The 18740-nt window shown below is 40.8% G+C and overlaps 1 non-coding gene across 1 annotated transcript; it reads right to left on the reverse strand.

Annotated features, from left to right (window-relative positions):
• Positions 1-453: 453 nt before the first annotated feature.
• LOC129400490 (U6 spliceosomal RNA) lies at positions 454-556 on the reverse strand. Its single transcript, XR_008627723.1, has one exon. It is a non-coding gene; the product is annotated as a U6 spliceosomal RNA (small nuclear RNA).
• Positions 557-18740: the final 18184 nt, after the last annotated feature.

Consider the following 18740-nt stretch of genomic DNA (forward strand, 5'->3'; position numbering starts at 1 on the left):
AAGAAGCTTTTTAGTTTAATGTAGTCCCATTTTTTTTTATCTTTGCTTACACTTCCTTGGTGAGTGGTGTTTCATATTTGAAGATTCCTTTAGCTTAAATGTCATGGAGGCTTCTGTACAGGTTTTCCTCCATGCATCTTAGGATTTAAATCTGATATCAAGTTCATTATTCCATTTTGATCTATCTTTTGTGCCTTGTGTTAGAAAGAGGTCTGAGTTGATTTTTTTTGCATGTAGCTCCCTAGTTTTTCCAGCACCACTTGTTGAAGAGGTTTCCTTGCTCCACTTCATATTTTTGCTTCTTTATTAAAGATTAGGTGATCATATATTTGAGGGTCGGTGTTAGGATATTTGACTCTGTTCCATTGGTCTGCGGGCCTGTCTTTATTCCAATAACATGCTGCTTTAATTACTCCCTCTTTGTAGTTGGGGAAGATGATGCATCCCATCTTCAAAAATATGGAACTTTTCATGAATTTGCGTGTTATCCTTGTGCAGGAGCCATGGTAATCGCTGTATGTTCCAATTTTAGTATATATGCTGCTGAAAGGAGCACCTAAAATAATTTTTAATTAATTTACTTTTGGTTTTGGGTCACACCTAGGAGTGTTCAGGACTTACTTCTGGTTCTGTGATCAGTAATCACTCCTGGAAGGTGTCTCAGGTGACTATATCGGGTGTCAGGGATAGAACCCAGGTCGACTGCATGGAAAGCAAGCACACATTCTGGCACCTAAAATAAAATTACAAAAAATGCATATTTTTAAGTGCAACAGGGTTATCTTTAAAGGCTATAAGCTCTATGATTTTCCAAAAAGGCAAAACTATAGAGACAGTAAATTATCACCAATGGTTGCTTGCCCAGAGTTAAAGGAGAACTGGAGGTGAATAGACAGAGCACGCATAATTCTCTTTTTTTATTTTTTGGGCCACACTCACCAATACTCAGGGGTTACTCCTGACTCTGCACTCAGAAATTGTGCCTAAAGATGTTCCAGGGACCAAATGGAATACTGGTGATTGAACCCAGGTTGGCCATGTGCAAGAAAATCAAAACTAAAAGTGAGCCCAAATGCAAAATAATGCAAGCTAACGTTGGTGCATTGTAGGTTTATTAATTATAACAAAAGTACCTCTCTGGTATGAAATATTGATCCCAGAGAAGTAAACCTATATATATGTGAGAACAAGATGCATTTTTATTTTATAAAGTAAGTAGTTCACAATATTTAATTACATTTAATATTTGAACACCAATCCCACCACCATTACACCTTTCCACCACCATATTTCGGATGTTTCCATCCCGAACACCAATTCCTGCCCCAAAGCAGAACTTAAATAATTTATTTTTTATTGTTTGTTATAAAAACCAGCTGAAAATGCTTCAAAAAAAGTTTCCTTAGAGGAAAGAGTGTGAAGATTGTCGTATTTCACTCAGGGGCCATTAAGCCTTTCTATAAGAGATCACTAACATGATGTTAAAGGTCGAGCCTTGGTGCTTATATACACCGATCCTCAAATATATGATCACATACATATGCTTATATATAAGCTACAGAGAGTATCCCGCCCACACGGCAAAGCCTGCCAAGCTACCTGTGGTGTACTTGATAAGCCTAAAACACTAACAACAACGGTCCTCATTCCCCTGATCCTAAAAGAGCCCCCAATATACCATTGGGCTACAGTAGCATGTGACAGGGACAAATGGTGATGTTACTGGCACCCACTCGAGCAAATCAATGAACAACAGGATGACAGTGATACAGTGATATATATGTATATATATATAAGATGCAGGTACATATATATATATACATATATGGGCTGGAGTGATAGCACAGTGGGTAGGGTGTTTGCTTTGCATGCGGCCAACCCGGGTTTGATTCTTTCTTTTTTTTTTATTTAAATTTTATTGAATCACCATGTGGAGGGTTACATAGTTCTCAGGATTATGTCAGTTATACAATACTCAAACACCCTTCCCTTCACCCGTGCCCATATTCCATCACCAACCACCCCATTATACCTCCCGCCCCCTCCCGCCCCCCCAGTCCCCGCCCTTGTAAGTGATAAGTTTCACTTCGTTTACGCTTTATCTTGGTTACATTCCATGTTTCAACACATAACTCACTATTGTTGCTAGGGTTTCCCCCCAAAAAAGAAAAGACAGTCCTACTGTCAAGGAAGCATTTGATAGCTCTCCATTGCTGAGAATATAGAGATATTAAGTCCCGCTGTCTGTTACATAACTTTTCTATTTTTCCCCCCTCGTCCTGCGCCACCGAGTTCACGCCTGTTTAGTAATCACCACGCTGCCTGACAAAGGGAAAAAAACCCGAAAAAGATGGTTATTTCCCGTCATCAGCCGGCTTGAGGCTCTGGCTTAGTTGATAGTCTGGTAGAATGTCTGCAAGCAGTTTCTGGAACCAAAAGTAATACGCTGGTATCAGCCCCGGCTCGAGATTCCAACAGCGTCCCGCTGTTCCAAGTACATAATAATTTATTCCCTTGTATCCCATTCCCACGCCACCAGGTCCGTGTCAGCTTAGTGGACATCATACTATGGTTAACGCCACGCCGCATTTCTTCCCGAGAAAGAAGGATATTTCTTCTCAGCTGGCGTGGGGATATGGCTTAGTTCAGTCTATAGAGATGGCTACCACTTTGATTGCCTTCAATATTTCAGCAAAAGACTTACTATTCTTGTTAGGATTTCCCACCAAAGTCCGACCCGTTAAAAAGGAACCATTTCATATTGGTGATGATTAAATAACATTAGGTCGTGCGGCCATGGCAGCGGCCTCGCGACTTTGAATTTCTGTATAAAGTCCAGGGAAAGTACAGCCAGAAATTACACGTCTCTACAAACTTTAACCCTATTATGGTACCCCCAAAGTCCAACCCGTTACAAAGGAACCATTTCATATTGCTGATGATTAGATGACATTAGGTCGCATGGCTGCGGCAGCGGCTGCGCAGTTTTGGGTTTCTATATAAAGTCCAGGGAAAATTCTGCCTAAAATTCTATCGCTACAATCTTTTACCCTTCAACAAAAAACTCAGTATTATTGTTTGGAGTTTCCCCGCACGGTAAGCCCTGCTAAAAAGGAACATTTACACGTTGCTGACAATCAAGAGATTTTAGGTCGCGCGGCTACGATAGCAGCCGCACGGTTTTGGATTTCTATATGAAGTCCAGGGAAAAATCTTTTGGTAATTGCATCACTCGCTGGCGGCGCCTCGGCCAGTAGCTCCGAGCACACAGTTTGGAGGCATTTTGGGGGCGCTGCTCATGTCCAAAGTGGTTCAGTTGCCTCTGGGGTCGATCTCGCGCGGCAGCAGAAAAGAGCGTACCCACATGGCTCAGTGCTTAAATACCGGCACAGGGCGGATCCGGAAGTCCCGCCCCATCGGCTTTCCCAGGCTTCCTGCATAGTCTAAAAACCTGCTGTTGCCTCGCTGTGTTCAAAAAGAAAGAGTTGAGAGAGAAAAGACCATACCCCACTGGCGGCGCCTGGGCCAGTAGCTCCAAGCACACAGTTTGGAGGCATTTTGGGGGCACTGCTCGTGTCCAAAGTGGTTCAGTTGCCTCCGGGGTCGATCTCGCGCGGCAGCAGAAAAAGCGGGTTTGATTCTTTCGTCCCTCTCGGAGAGCCTGGCAAGCTACTGAGAGTATCCCACCCGCAAGGCAGAACCTGGCAAACTACCCGTGGTGTATTCAATATGCCCAAAACAGTAACAACAAGTCTCACAATGGAAACGTTACTGGTGCCCGCTCGAGCAAATTGATGAACAACGGGATGACAGTGATATATATATATATGTATATATATATATATATATGTGTGTCTCTTGCCCCTGAGCCTGGCTGTCTTCACCGGGGCCCCTTGGAGGGGGTGGGTTGAGTTTTCCTCTTCACCCAAAGCAGAGCCCCCACAGCTGAAGACCTCCAGAACTCAGCCACAACCATGTTCAAGGCCCCTCCTCTCCACACATTTGGACGAGCCTCACGCATGAAGGAACCAGCAGAGGGACCCAGGTGTGTGGGACCCGGGGCTGAGATCTCCAAGACTTCTCGGATTAGGACTGGGGCTCTTCCACCCAGATCCACCATTTTGCAGTAGCTGGGCGGTCACACCCAGAAACTGCCCCCTGCCCCCAGCGTCTGTAATCCCATCAAGGGCAAACATCCAAAGACTATAAAACCAAGCTCCTGGAAACGCGCAGCTATCTTATAGCCTAGTTCTCCCTCTCGGAGAATTTGGCAAGCTACCGAGAGTTTCCTGCCCGCATGGGAGAACCTGACAAACTCCCCGTGGCACATTCATATGCCAAAACCAGTAACAATGATGGGTCTCATTCCCCTGACCTTGAAAGAGCCTCCAATGTGGCACTGTTGGAAAGGATGAGTAATGAGAAGCTTCTAAAATCTCAGGGCTAGGACGAATGGAGACGTTACTGAGACCACTTGAGAAAATCGACGATCAACTGGATCATGACGATGATGATGATGATGTTGATGATGATGATGATATATATACATATATGTATCTGTTAAAAAATATTTCCCCCTAAGATTGGTTGCCTCCTACTTTAAACCCCGTCAAATGTGGTACGGTACTTGGAGTATGGGTGGTGTGAGATATGAGTTGTTGCACAGCTGCGAATGAGGTTGTGTGGTCCAGAAATACTTTAACTTCTGGGTGAGGCTCAGCCCGAGCATGTGGAGAGCTGTGTGATCATGGCGGCAGTTGAGTCCTGGAGGGTTTTGGCTGCCAAGGCTGGCAACATTTTTTAAATGATGAAAGAAACTTTACTAAGAATTCCATATGCAGGACAACTGTCAGTCATAAAATGAAGGAGAAGTCAAGTCATTTCCAGGTAAACAAAATCTTAACTGGAATTGCTTTATCAATAAGAAGCCCAGCTAAATAAGAATTCATCATATTGAATTAAAGGATGCCAGATAGTAATGTTACAGAGGAAATGAGAAGGGCTGGGTCAGCTAAAGAGGAAGCAGCAAGGAATATATGCATAATCGAAGCATTCATTTAGTTCCTCATATGAAATTCAATTGGTGGCTCCCACAAACCTATCAGATAGCATAAATAACAAACAGGAGCAAGAATCTCAAAATACTATATGGAAGTAATGACAGTAGTGACAATTTGGAACACTAGCTAGTTCCACACACACACACGCATGAATATGATCCACTGTGTTATAAGGCATATGTGACTTGATTAATGCATAACAAATAAGATAGCAGAAACAACCCTGGTCACTCTGTAGTGGTGGTGGCTTGGATGAGAGAGAAGGCAGGGGGAAAGAGAAGGAGGAAGAGTATGTTGGGTAGAAAAAGAGAAGTTGAGGGAACCGACAAGCAGTAAGTGGCAAGAGTGGCCAACGGAGAACAAAGTGATATTAAGAAAGGGAAGATGAGGAACTGCATTCAGGATTGCTGTCTAGAACATGGACGTCCCTGTTTCTGTAGCTGCTGTATTCAGCAGATATTCCTAAATGAGTTGTTAAATAATGAGCTATTAAATAAAAAAAGATCACTAACATGTAGAACTTCTAGTGGTTAAACAGATTAACCTTCTTTTAAATAACGGAATTGTATTACTACATCACTGTCATCCTGTTGTTCATCGATTTGCTCGAGCGGGCACCAGTAACGTCTCCATTGTGAGACTTATTGTTACTGTTTTTGGCATATCGAATATTTCACGGGAAGCTTGCCGGGCTTTGCTGTGCGGGCGAGATACTCTCGGTAGCTTGCTGGGCTCTTGGAGAGGGACAGAGGTATCGAACCCAGGTCGGCTGCGTGCAAGGCAAATGCCCTACTTGCTGTGCTATCTCTCCAAACCCAAATTACCCCAAATAATAGAATTAGAATCAATAAAACTAGTTTTTAAAAAATCTTTCTGGTGAATTGCATGCTAATCTTACAATACTGTCCACAAAAACCGAGAGCTGGTTATTACTTGCTCTAACAGTGACACAAAACTAAAAGAAATAACGCTCTTTAGTAAAGAAAAATTCTTGGGCATTTCTCCGCGCCCGCACCCCCAGAATGACTGACGAAGAGGATGGAGCTGCTTGGGACACCGGCAGCCCACCAGCAACCTGCAGTATGTGACTTGAGAGTTTCCGCCAGGTCCCCCGTGCGGAAATCTCTCTCTCTCTCTCCTTCAACTTTTTCCCTGGACTTTAGACAGAAACCCAAAACCGCGCGGCCGCGACCTAATGTCATCTTAGTATCAGCAGTATGTAATGGTTCCTTCTTAATGGGTCGGACTTTTGTGGGTGATCCTAACAAGAATAGTAAGTATTTTGTTGAAATATTGAAGGCAATCAAAATGGTAGCCATCTCTCTAGACTGAACTAAGCTATATCCCCACGCTGGCTGAGAAGAAATATCCTTCTTTCTCGGGAAGAAACGTGGCGTAGTGTCAAACATAGTGTGATGTCCATTAAGCAAACAGACCTGGTGGCGTGGGAATGGGAAATAAGGGGAAAAATTAGGTACATGGACCAGCGGGACGCTGGTGGTATCTCGAGCCGGAGCCGATATCAGCGCAAGAGCTTTGGTTCCAGAAACTGCTTCCAGACACTCTACTAGACTATCAACTAAGCCAGAGCCCCACGCCGGCTGATGACGGGAAATAACCATCCTCTTCGGTTTTTTTTCCCTTTGTCAGACAGCGTGGTGATTACTAAACAGGCGTGAACTCGGTGGCGCGGGGCAAGGGGGAAAAAGAAAAGTTATCTAACTAACAGCAGGACTTAATATCTCTATATGCTTAGTAATGGAGAATTATCAAATGCCTCATTGGCAATAGGACTGTTGTTTTCTTTTTGGGGGGAAACCCCAGCAACGGTAGTGAGTTGTGTGTTGAAACATGGAATGTAATCGAGATAAGTGCAAATGAAGTGAAACTTATCACGTATAAGGGTGGGGACTAGGGAGGTGGGAGGGGGCGGCAGATATACTGGGGGGGTTGGGGATGGAAGATGGGCACTGGTGAAGGGAGGGGTGTTTGAATATTGTATAACTGACATAATCCTGAGAACTTTGTAACCCTCCACTTGGTGATTCAATAAAAAAAAAAATTCTTGGGCAAGCATAAAAGCAAGAACTATAATTTTGTTTTGCAACTAATTTATTTCCTATGATATTTGAAATACAATTTCATAAAAGTAACTACAATCTATGTTACTGGGCATATAATGTATACAAATATAATACACAATAAGAAAAAACTTGGAGAGATAGGGTAGTGGGAATGGTCCTTGCCTAGCATGTGATTAACTCAGCTTCAATTTCCAGCATTTGATGCCCAGGACAACCAGGAGTCATCACTGAGCACAGAGCAAGTAATAAATACTGAGAATCTCCAGGGGTCGCTCCAGAACTACTCACTAAAAAATTTGGGGGGGGGCTTGGGTCACATCTGGTGACGGTCAGGGCTTAATCTTGGTTTTTCACTCAGGGATCACTCCCAGTGGGAAGTGGGACTTGGGAAAAAATATCAGGTGTTGGAGTTTGAACCTGGGTCAGCCATATGCAAGATAAGCACCCTACCCACTGTACTATTGATTGGCTTCACTCTGACAAATTTTTTAAATAACAAAGTTGAGGAGAAAAATATTAAAAACAAAGCTGCACATGAGCTGTTTTGTTTTTGTTTTTGCTTTAAGTTTAAAATTTTTATTGAATCAGTGTGTAATAGTTACAAGCTTTCATGTTTGGATTATAATCTCACAATGATCAAACACCCATCCCTCCACCAGTGCACATTCCTCACCATCAATATTGCGGGTATAGCCCCCTTTCCCACCCTCCCCCTGCCTCTAAGGCAGACAATATTCCCCATACTCTCTACTTTAGGGCATTATAGCTTGCAACACAGACATTGAGATGTCACCATATTTGGTCCATTATCTACTTTCGGCATGCATCTCCCATCCCAACTGGTTCCTCTAGCCATCATTTTCTTAGTGATCCCTTCTCTATTCTATCTGCCTTCTCCCCTCCGCTCATGAAGCAGTCTTCCAGCTATGGGAAAATCCCCATGGCCCTTGTATCTACTGTCCTTGGGTGTCAGCCTCTTGTGATGCTACCCTACACTCCACAAATGAGTGCAGTCCCTCTATGTCTGTCCCTCTCTTTCTGACTGATTTTACTTAGTATGATACTCTCCATGTTTATACATTTATAAGCAAATTTCATGACTTTATCTCTCCTAACAGCTGCATAGTGCTCCATTGTGTAGATGTACCAAAGTTTCTTTAACCAGTCATCTGCTTTAGGGCACTCGGGTTGTTTCCAGATTTTGGCTATTGTGAACAGTGCTGCAATGAATATATTCGTACAGATGTCATTTCTACTGTGCTTTTTTGCATCCTCGAGATATATTCCCAGTCGTGGTATTGCAGGGTCATATGGAAGCTCAATTTCTAGTTTTTCAAAGACTGTCCGTGTTGTTTTCCAGAAAGGCTGGATCAGTCGGCATTCCTACCAACAGTGAAGGAGCGTCCCTTTTTCCCCACATCCACGCCAGCACTAGTTTCTTTTGTTCTTTTGAATGTGTGCCAGTCTCTGTGGTGTGAGATGATATCTTATTGCTGTTTTGATTTGCATCTCCCTGATGACTAGTGATGTGGAGCATTTTTTCATGTGCCTTTTGGCCATTTGTATTTCTTTTTTGAGGAAACTTCTGTTCATTTCTTCTCCCCATTTTTGGATGGGTTTGGAGGTTTTTTTCTTATACAATTCTACAAGTGTCTTGTATATTCTGGATATTAATCCTTTATCAGATGGGTATTGGGTAAATATTCTTTCCCATTCTGTGTGCTCTTTCTGTATTTTGGTCACTGTTTCTTTTGAAGTGCAGAAGCTTCTTAGTTTGATGTGGTCCCATTTGTTTATGTTTGCTTCCACTTGCATGGTCAGTGCTGTTTCATCCTTACAGATGCTTTTAGCTTCAATGTCATGGAGAGTTCTGCCTACATTTTCTTCTATGAATCTTATAGATTCATGTCTGATATTGAGGTCTTTAATCCACTTTGATTTGACTTTTGTGTCTGGCATTAGACAGAGGTCAGAGTTCATTTTTTTGCAGGTAGCTATCCAATTTTCCCAGCATCACTTGTTGAAGAGACTTTCCTTTTTCCACTTTTCATTTCTTGCTCCTTTGTCAAAGATTAAGTGGCCATATATTTGGGGGTCTGTGACAGGATATTCAAAACACTCCTGAAATTTGTATGGAACAATAAACCCCCACGAATAGCTAAAGCAATCCTTGGAAAAAGAAGATGGGTGGTGTCAACTTCCCCAACTTCAAACTCTACTACAATGCAGTAGTAATTAAAACAGCATGGTATTGGGATAAAAACAGACCTGCAGACCAATGGAACAGACATGAAATGTTTTGAATGTCACTGAAGTTACATTAGTACGTTAGTATCACTTTAAACCAATTGTTATTACTCTAGAACACATAATGTCATGATAATAACTTGATGGGCTGGAGCGATAGCACAGTGGATAGGGCATTTGCTTTGCATGCGGCCGACCCGGATTCTATTCCTCTGCCCCTCTCGGAGAGCCCAGCATGTTACCGAGAGTATCTAGCCCCCATGGCAGAGCCTGGCAAGCTACCCGTGGCACATTCGATATGCCAAAAACAGTAACAACAAGTCTCACAATGGAGACGATACTAGTGCCCACTCAAGCAAATTGATGAGCAACGGGATGACAGTGACAGTGACAATAACATGGCAGATAGAAATGACAAAATTGCTTTTTTTTGAAAAAACAAACTAAAAATGAGAAGAGAATCAAAACCCTTCACATGAAAATCAATGAAGCTACAAATAGCCCAGTGATATAGGAAATAAGGAGAAGACATATATTTAGACATACATTGAAATATTAAAATGGCATAAGTAGGACATTTTACATAATTAAATATACATAAATTAAACAATAAAACAAAAATTTAAATGAGCAGAATAGGTGTTTAAAAATCAGACATATCCCCAAAGAAACAACCCAAATGCCCAACTAGAAATAGATCAAGAATTCTTGACACACACACACACACACACACACACACATACACACCCTGCATACACAGGAATACTATGCAATATTACAAAGGACAAACTCGTGCAATTTTCTATTGCTTTGAGAGATACGGATAGGACAGTATGAAGTATATCTTGCTGAATGAAGTCAGTCAGAAGGAAAAGGATAGATACAGAATGATCTCACTCATGTGTGGGCTTTAAAGATACATAGTAAGCTATTCTCTCTCCTCTATGTCATCTTCTCTCTCCTCTCTCTTCTCTCTACCCTTTTCCCATTTTTTCTACCTCCATAAGTGAGAACCCTATAAGAATAACCTCCTAGGTTTTCCAAAGTCCTACCATGTATTCCTTTCAGAGTGTTCAGCAATTTAACTTCCATAAATATTTTCTGGGGTTCGCTACCCCCAACCTGGATGCAGATGCTATCTTCATAGATATGCATGAAGGCTGTAAGAGGGTGGTATGATTATCCCACCTCACTTGTTAGAAGTACAAGGCTCAAGGAAGTTAAGGAACTCATTTAAGGACCTTCTAATGATAGGTGGCAGACCTGGAATCCCTGCCCTCGCAAACTGCAAAAACAAATAAATAAATAATAAAATAAAGTTAAAATAAAGGGCATAGTATGCACCATTACTTTTGCAGCACTTTATACGATAGCTAGGCAATAGAGTCAACTTAGGGGTCTAAATATGGATTAGTGAAAATGAAGGTGTGGTATATACATGTATTTATTATATTTGATAAAATACTATGCACTATATATGTGATATATATTATATATTATATGCAATTCCTATGCAGCTGCAAGGAGTGAAGAAATCATGCAATTTTCTGCAACCTGGAAAATAAGCCATAAGAAGAAGGACAAATGCAGGATACTTATATGTTATGCTAAGCCAGGACATTAAGACGAGCCTCTGGATGCTGCCCTGCAAACAGGAAGCAGAAACAAGGCCCCACTTTCACATTAAGTGGGCAAGCTAAAGCTTGTGAGTTCGATGACCTGGTGAATTACAGCATGCACTCATATACCTGCCTAGTCGTACATTATCTTGGCAGTACATGGCAGCAGATTCCCCCTCTCTTTCACATCCTTAATCTGGATTGACTTTCAAGTATCAGTATGAGACTTCTCTTTGCCCTATGTGTAATCAGCCACAAGAATGTGGGAGACTGTAAAGTCTACATGTCATGTTCCATATCTTCCTCTTAAATTTTAATCATGACAATCTAGCTTTGACAAAATAGCTTTGACAAGACAATGTATACCCTGATGTTCTTGTGACAAATGCTCATCCTATAACTGTTTGTACTCTCCCTAGTGAGTCTTTCACTTTGATGAAGTCATTAGGATGTAACTGATAAAAATAGAATAAAAGGAGGCCTCTGACAGTTGGTTTTGGCCTCGAGCCAGATTGAGCCTTGGCCTTCCATGCTCTTTACATTGCTCTCGCGTGTCTTGTCTCTGTGCCTTCGACCGATTGATCGATCACTTCACGCAATATTTATATGTGTTATATGTGGTGTACAGAAAACTGGATGAGGGAATGCACTAATTTAAAGTGGAGAGTGCCTAAATCACCCTTGACTCTAGAGTACAGGGAGAAGGACAGAGGACATGCAGGTGGGATGGAAGAAGACGAGAAAGGCAAGTAACATATAAACCATAGACACAACATCACTGAACACATGAAATCTAAGCTACAACATTTATAATATGACTGTCAGTGTGGCAGGTTGTAGGGGGGCAGGAGAGAACATGGGAACTCTGGTAGAGAGAAGTTGACACTGGTGGTGTGATTGGTGTCTAAAACTCAACTGCCAATTTTGCAACTCATAGTTCCTTAATTAAATAAAAATCAAGGTATTTGGTATCCATTTTGATTCATACCATACTCAAAAGGTATGATCCTCTTATTTGTGGATAATTACCAAGTCAGGGAGCAATTAAGATGTACAAGGGTTGGAGGTGAAGATGTAGGACTCTGGTTACTCAAAAGAATATCTGGGGGGCTGGAGAGATAGTACAGTGGGCAGGGTTCATGACTTGCATGCAGCTGACTTGGGTTTGATTTTAAGAACCCCATATAGTCCCCTTAGCCCCACCAGGAGTGGTGCCTAAGCACTGCCATATATGGCCTCCAAATTAAAAAAGAATCTTTGGGTAGATGGAACCAGACTACTGAGTCTAGACACGACTCCTTAGTTATGGCATAGAGGACTTAAGCAGTCATATGCTATATATATGTGCATGCACAATCTATATAATGTAAAACATTAGACCCTCAAATTCATTAGCTGTTGTTTTGTTTCAGGTAAAAGAAAAAGTAAATGAAAAATTAAAATTAAATGAAGTAAATGGAAAATGAAAAAGTTAAAGCTCTGATCTGTAGAGACAGTTCATTATGGTGGAAGTATCTTGACCCAGATCTTAGACACAGCATAATTAAATTATGTCTCCACTGGCCCACATCCAAAAAAACAAAAGCAACCGGCATTGGCGAGGATGTGGGGAGAAAAGGATTCTTCTTCACTGCTGGTGGGAATGCCGACTGGTTCAGCCCTTTTGGAAAACAATATGGACGATTCTCAAAAAGTTAGAAATTGAGCTTCCATTTGACCCAGCAATACTACTCCTGGGAATATATCCTGGAGAGGCAAAAAGGTATAGTAGAAATGACATTTGCATTTCTATGTTCATTACAGCACTGTTTACAATAGCCACAATCTGGAAAAAACCAGAGTGCCCAAAAACAGACGATTGGTTAAAGAAACTTTGGTATATCTACACAATGGAATACTATGAAGCTGTCAGAAAACATGAAGTCATGAAATTTGCATATAAATGGATCAACATGGAAAGTATCATGTTGAGTGAAATGAGTCAGAAAGAAAGAGACAAAGAAAGATTGCACTCATATGTGGAATATAAAGTAGCAGAGAGGTACGAACTAGCAATGATGCAACTTCTGCAGAAATGTCTCTGGACTTCGTTACTAAAATACAGAAATCCAAAACCTCGCGGCCGCTATTGTGGCCACACACCCTCATATCTCTTCACTCTCAGCAATGGAAAACATATCAAATGCTTTCCAGCAGGTCCGACTTTGGGAGGGGGGAAACTCCAAACAATAATAGTGAATTTTTTGTTGAAATATTGAATGTAATCAAAGTAAAGAGAAAGTAAAGTGAAATTTATCAGTTACACAGGCGGGGTGGGGTCTGGGGGGCTGTGGGGTGGGGAGGAGGTTTACTGTGGTTCTTGGTGGTGGAATATGTGCACTGGTGAAGGGATGGGTGTTCAAGCATTGTGAAACTGAGACTTAAGCCTAAAAGCTTTGTAACTTTCCACATGGTGATTCAATAAAAAAATAAAAAATAAAAAATTATGTCTCTAGTCACCTGTGGCCCTTTTTATGCTAATTCTTTATTATTCAATTTTCACAAAGAGTTCTTATAACTGTCAGGAATTGAAGGTAATCTATGTATTGAATTAGAATGTCCTAGAATTTTAAATACCTCAAATTTCATTCAGAGTATAAAAGTAGGTAAGAATCTCTCTAAATCAAAAAATGAAGTCATGAATTTTGCATATAAGTGTATCAACATGGAAAGTATCATGCTAAGTGAAATGAGTCAGAAAGAGAGAGAGAGACATAGAAAGATTGCACTCATCTGTGGAATATAAAATAACAGAGTAGGAGACTAATATCCAAGAATAGTAGAAATAAGTACTAGTAGGTTGGCTCCATGGCTTGGAAGCTGGTCTCACATGCTGGGGAATAATGCAGCTAAGATAGAGAAGGGAACACCAAGTAAAATGTGGTTGGAGATCCCGCGCGGGAAGGGAGATGCGTGTTGAAAGTAGACTGGAGACTGAACACAATGGCCACTCAATACCCCTATTGCAAACCACAACACCCAGTTGGATAGAGAGAGATCAAAAGGGAATACCCTGTCACAGAGGCAGGGTGGGGTGGGGGGGAGATGGGATTGGGGTGTGGGAGGGATACTGGGTTTATTGGTGGTGGAGAATGGGCACTGGTGGAGGGATGCATTTATGAACATTGTATGAGGGAAAAACAAGCTTAATATGTGTGAATCTGTATCTGTACCCTCATGGTGATTCACTAATTAAAGAATTAAATAATTTTTTTAAAAGGTACATCTATCCAGAATAAAAATAAAGAATTTCTCTAAATCCTTGCAGCCATAAAAGCTTTGGTATATTTTTGGTTATCCCAGGTGAAGGAAAATAAATATTGACATTCTTTATAAAGGAGAACACTGACCGAGAATAGCCAAAGATATCTCAAGAAGAAAGAAAAAAAGAATTTTTTTTTGCATTGAATTGCATTCCCCAACTTTGAACTATACTACAAAGCTATAATAATAGAAATTTTCTAGTACTGGAATCAAGATAGATCTAAAGACTAATGGAACAGAATTGAGAGTACTGAGTTAATACCCCAGAATAACGGCTAGCTAATCTATGACAAAAGAGCTAAATGTAGGAAGAGGAGCAAAGAAAATATAGTCAACAAATGGTGTTGGGGAAAATATATAGACACATGTAAAAAAAAAGAAATTGGAACTGTACCTCAAACCCTTCACAGAAGTAAACCATAGGTGTGGATTAAAGATACTGAGATTAGATCAGAGTCAATGAAATACACTGAAGAAAACTTCCAGAACTCCCCAGGAAATTGACTGTAGAGGAATTTTCAATGAGATGATCACAGTGGCAAAGACAACAAAGCCAAAAATAAACAAATGAGACAACATCAAATTAAAAAGTTCTAATAAAATATATCCTACTGAATGGGAAAATATATTTGAACACAATACATCAGATAAAGAGTTGATTTCTAAGATCTATAATGCACTTTCACAAAACTCAGCAACAAAAAAATTCAATGACCCCATCCATAAATGGGGCAAAAAACTGAAAAGACACTTGCCCAATGAAGACATACATATGGCTAACAGGCATATGAAAAATGTGCCCATCCTAATCAGAGCAATAGTACAGTGGATAGGGTGATTACCTTGTAAGCAGCCAATCCAGGTTTGATTCCCAGCACCTCATATAGTCCCACGAACCTCCCAGGATTGATCCCAGAGCTCAGAACCAGGAATAAGGCCTGAGCACCTCTGGGTGTGGCCCCAAACAAAAAATGCTCACTATCAATCATAATTAGGAAAATACAATTCAAAACAACAATGAGATATCTCATGTCTGTGAGAATGGCACATATCTAAAAGTCTGGAAACAGTCAGTGTTTGTAGAGCATGGCAACAGACACCCAGAGCAAATAAGACCTGTCTCTGCATAGTGACCCAGTAGGGAGTGTCTGGGTGCATTTTACAAGCACCAGGTATCTGGCCTTGAGTTTCACCCAACCCCCCAAGAATTATCACCTACACACACACACACACACACACACACATTTCCCAACTATCAATGTCAAAATGGCCCTTTGTCTGCCTGAACTTCACTCCCCCTCCCCTTTTGTGGCAAGTATTCTACCATGAACCAGTCCTCTTTGTCCTTGTTTCTACTGTCTTTGGGAATTTTCCACATCCTATGTTTTTTTCTATATCCGACAAATGAGTGCAATAATTTCATGACATCATTTTTTCTGACAGCTGTGTAGTGTTCCATTGTATAGATATACCATATTTCCTTTACCCACTCATCTGTTCTCAGACATTTAGGTTGTTTACAGATTCTGGCTGTTGTGAATAGTGCTTCAATGAACGTAGGAGTGCAGATGGTTTTTCTGCATTGTTTCTGGGCCATTAGGGAATATTCTCAGGAGCAGTATAGCCAGGTTGTATGGTAGCTCAATTTCTAGTTTTTCGAGGTATTTCTGTATTGTTTTCCAGAATAGATGGGTCAGTTTGCATTCCGACCAGAAGCGAATGAGAGTCCCTTTCTCTCCACATCCACGCCAGCACTGTTCTATTGATGTGTGCCAGTCTCTGTGTTGTGAGATGATATCTCATTGTCGTTTTGATTTGCATCTCCCTGATTACTAGTGATGTAAAGAACTATTTAATGTTTCTTTGGGCCATTTTCATTTCTTATTTGAGGAAGTGTCTATTAATCTCTTCTCCCAATTTTTGATAGGGTTGTATGTTTTTCTTGTAAAGTTCCACCAGCATCTTATTTTGAATATTGACTTATTACCAGAAGAATGCTGGGTAAATAAATTTTTCCATTTTGTGGGCTGCCTTTGTATTATGGCCACTGTTTCCTTTGAAGTGCAGAAGCTTCTGAGTTTAATGCAATTCCATTAGTCTGTCTTTTCTTCCACTTGCTCGGTCAGTGTTTTTTATCCTTAAAGTTGTCTTTAGCTTCAATGTCATGAAGAGTTCTGCCTCCTCTATGTACCTTTTGGATTCAGGTATTAATCCACTCACTTTGATTTGATTTTTGTGCATGGCATTAGAAAGAAGTCCTAATTAAATACTGGCATGTAGCTAACCAGTTTTCCCAGTACCATATGTTGAATAGTTTTTCTTGTCCCACTTCATAGTTTTTCTCCTTTATCAAGGATTAAATGATCATATCTCTGAAAGTCTCGGTAAGAATAGTCCATTTGATTATCTATTCCTCCGAGGGTCTGTTTTTGTTCCAATACCATGCTTTTTAAAATTACTACAACAACTGTGTAGTACAATTTAAAGTTGGGGAAAGTGATGCCTCCCATCTTCTTTTCCCCCAGGGATACTTTAGCCTTTTTTTGGAGGAGGGGTTTGTCCGATAGGAATTTCAGGAGTTTCTGATCTAAAAGGAACTGCATTAAATATGTACAATGCTTTGGGGATTATTCCCACTTTGATTTTATTAATCCTTCCAATCAATGAGCAGAGGACATGTTTCCATTTCCTCATATACTCTTACTTCTTGAAGTGGCATTTTGTAATGTTCTTTGTATAGATATTTCACCTCTTTAGTTAAGCTGATTGCAAGGTACTTGATTTTCTGAGACACACTTTTGAACTTTTTAAAAAAATCTTACTTTTATTTCATTATTTGAATATATGAAAGCCATGAACTTTTATGCATAAATTATGTAGTTTGTCACTTTACAATACAAATTTATTGTTTCTAGGAGTTTTTTTTGTAGACTCATTAGGATTTTATAAGTATAGCATCATGTCATCTGCAAAGAGTGAGACTTCTGCAAAAAAGTGAGACTTCTTTCTTTCCTATATTTGTAGGCAACATTCTCTTGAGCCTGAAATTAGAGAGAAGGCTTTTAATTTTCCCACATTGAGTATGATTGGCACAGAGTCTCTTGCCCGCATGCCTGGCTATCTTCCCCGGGGCCCCTTGGAAGGGATGGGCTCCAGCTTCCCTCCCCTGCCCGAGCAGAGCTCCTGGCGGCCGAAGACCACTGGAACCTAGCTGCAGCCATGCTCAAGGCCCCTCTCCACACGTTCGGACAGGCCTCACGCATGAAGGTACCGGCAGAGGAACCCAGGTGTGTGTAATACCATCAATGGCAAACATCCAGAGACTTAAAAGCAAGCTCCCAGATCGCTCTGTGGCCGTGTGATATCTTATAACCTACTTTTCCTTCTGGGAGAAACTCGCAAGCTACTGAGAGCTTCCTGCCCACATGGGACAGCCTTGAAAGCTTTCCATGGTGTATCTATATGCCAAAGCCAGTAACCAGCTGAATCTCATTCCCCTGACCCTGAAAGAGCCTCCAATGTGGCATCGTTGGGAAAGCCGAGAAGATAAAGGCTTCTAAAATCTCAGAGATAGGACAAATGTAGAGGTTACTGAGACCACTTGAGCAACTCGACAAACAACAGGATTTTGTGATCGTGATTGTGATCATGATCGGGAGTATGATTGCTTTGGACATGTGGTAAATGGCTTTGACTATGTTGAGAAAAAGTCCTTCAATTTCCATTTGTTAAGAGTTTTTTTCATGAATGGATGCTGGACCTTGTCAAACGATTTCTCTGCATTTCTATTGATATGATCATATGATTTTTATTTTTATTTTATTGATATGGTGTATTGTGATGATATACTTAAAATGTTAAGTAAGGAGCAGTCGTCTCTGCTGATCAGAGTGCAGGGCGCAAGTTCTGAGCCTGCAGCTGGAGGAGATCAATGCGAGCCAGGAATAAATCGCTGAAAATAGATCAGTGCCACGACACTGCACAAAAAATGTTTGAAGACTTGGGACTTTCAAAAATTCCTACAGGGAAATGACATCTGCATTTCTATGTTCATTGCAGCACTGTTTACAATAGCCACAATCTGGAAAAAACCAGAGTGCCCAAAAACAGATGACTGGTTAAAGAAACTTTGGTACATCTACACACTGGAATACTATGAAGCTGTCAGAAAACATGAAGTCATGAAATTTGCATATAAGTGGATCAACATGGAAAGTATCATGTTGAGTGAAATGAGTCAGAAAGAAAGAAAGAGACAGACATAGAAAGATTGCACTCATATGTGGAATATAAAGTAGCTGAGAGGTACAAGCTTGCAATGATGCAATTTCTGGCAGAAATTTCTCTGGACTTAGTTACTAAAATACTAAAATACAGAAATCCAAAACCATGCGGATGCTAGTGTGGCCGCTCGACCTCATATCTCT

The sequence above is a fragment of the Sorex araneus genome, chromosome X, assembly GCF_027595985.1.
Source record: "Sorex araneus isolate mSorAra2 chromosome X, mSorAra2.pri, whole genome shotgun sequence".
Taxonomy (NCBI): domain Eukaryota; kingdom Metazoa; phylum Chordata; class Mammalia; order Eulipotyphla; family Soricidae; genus Sorex; species Sorex araneus.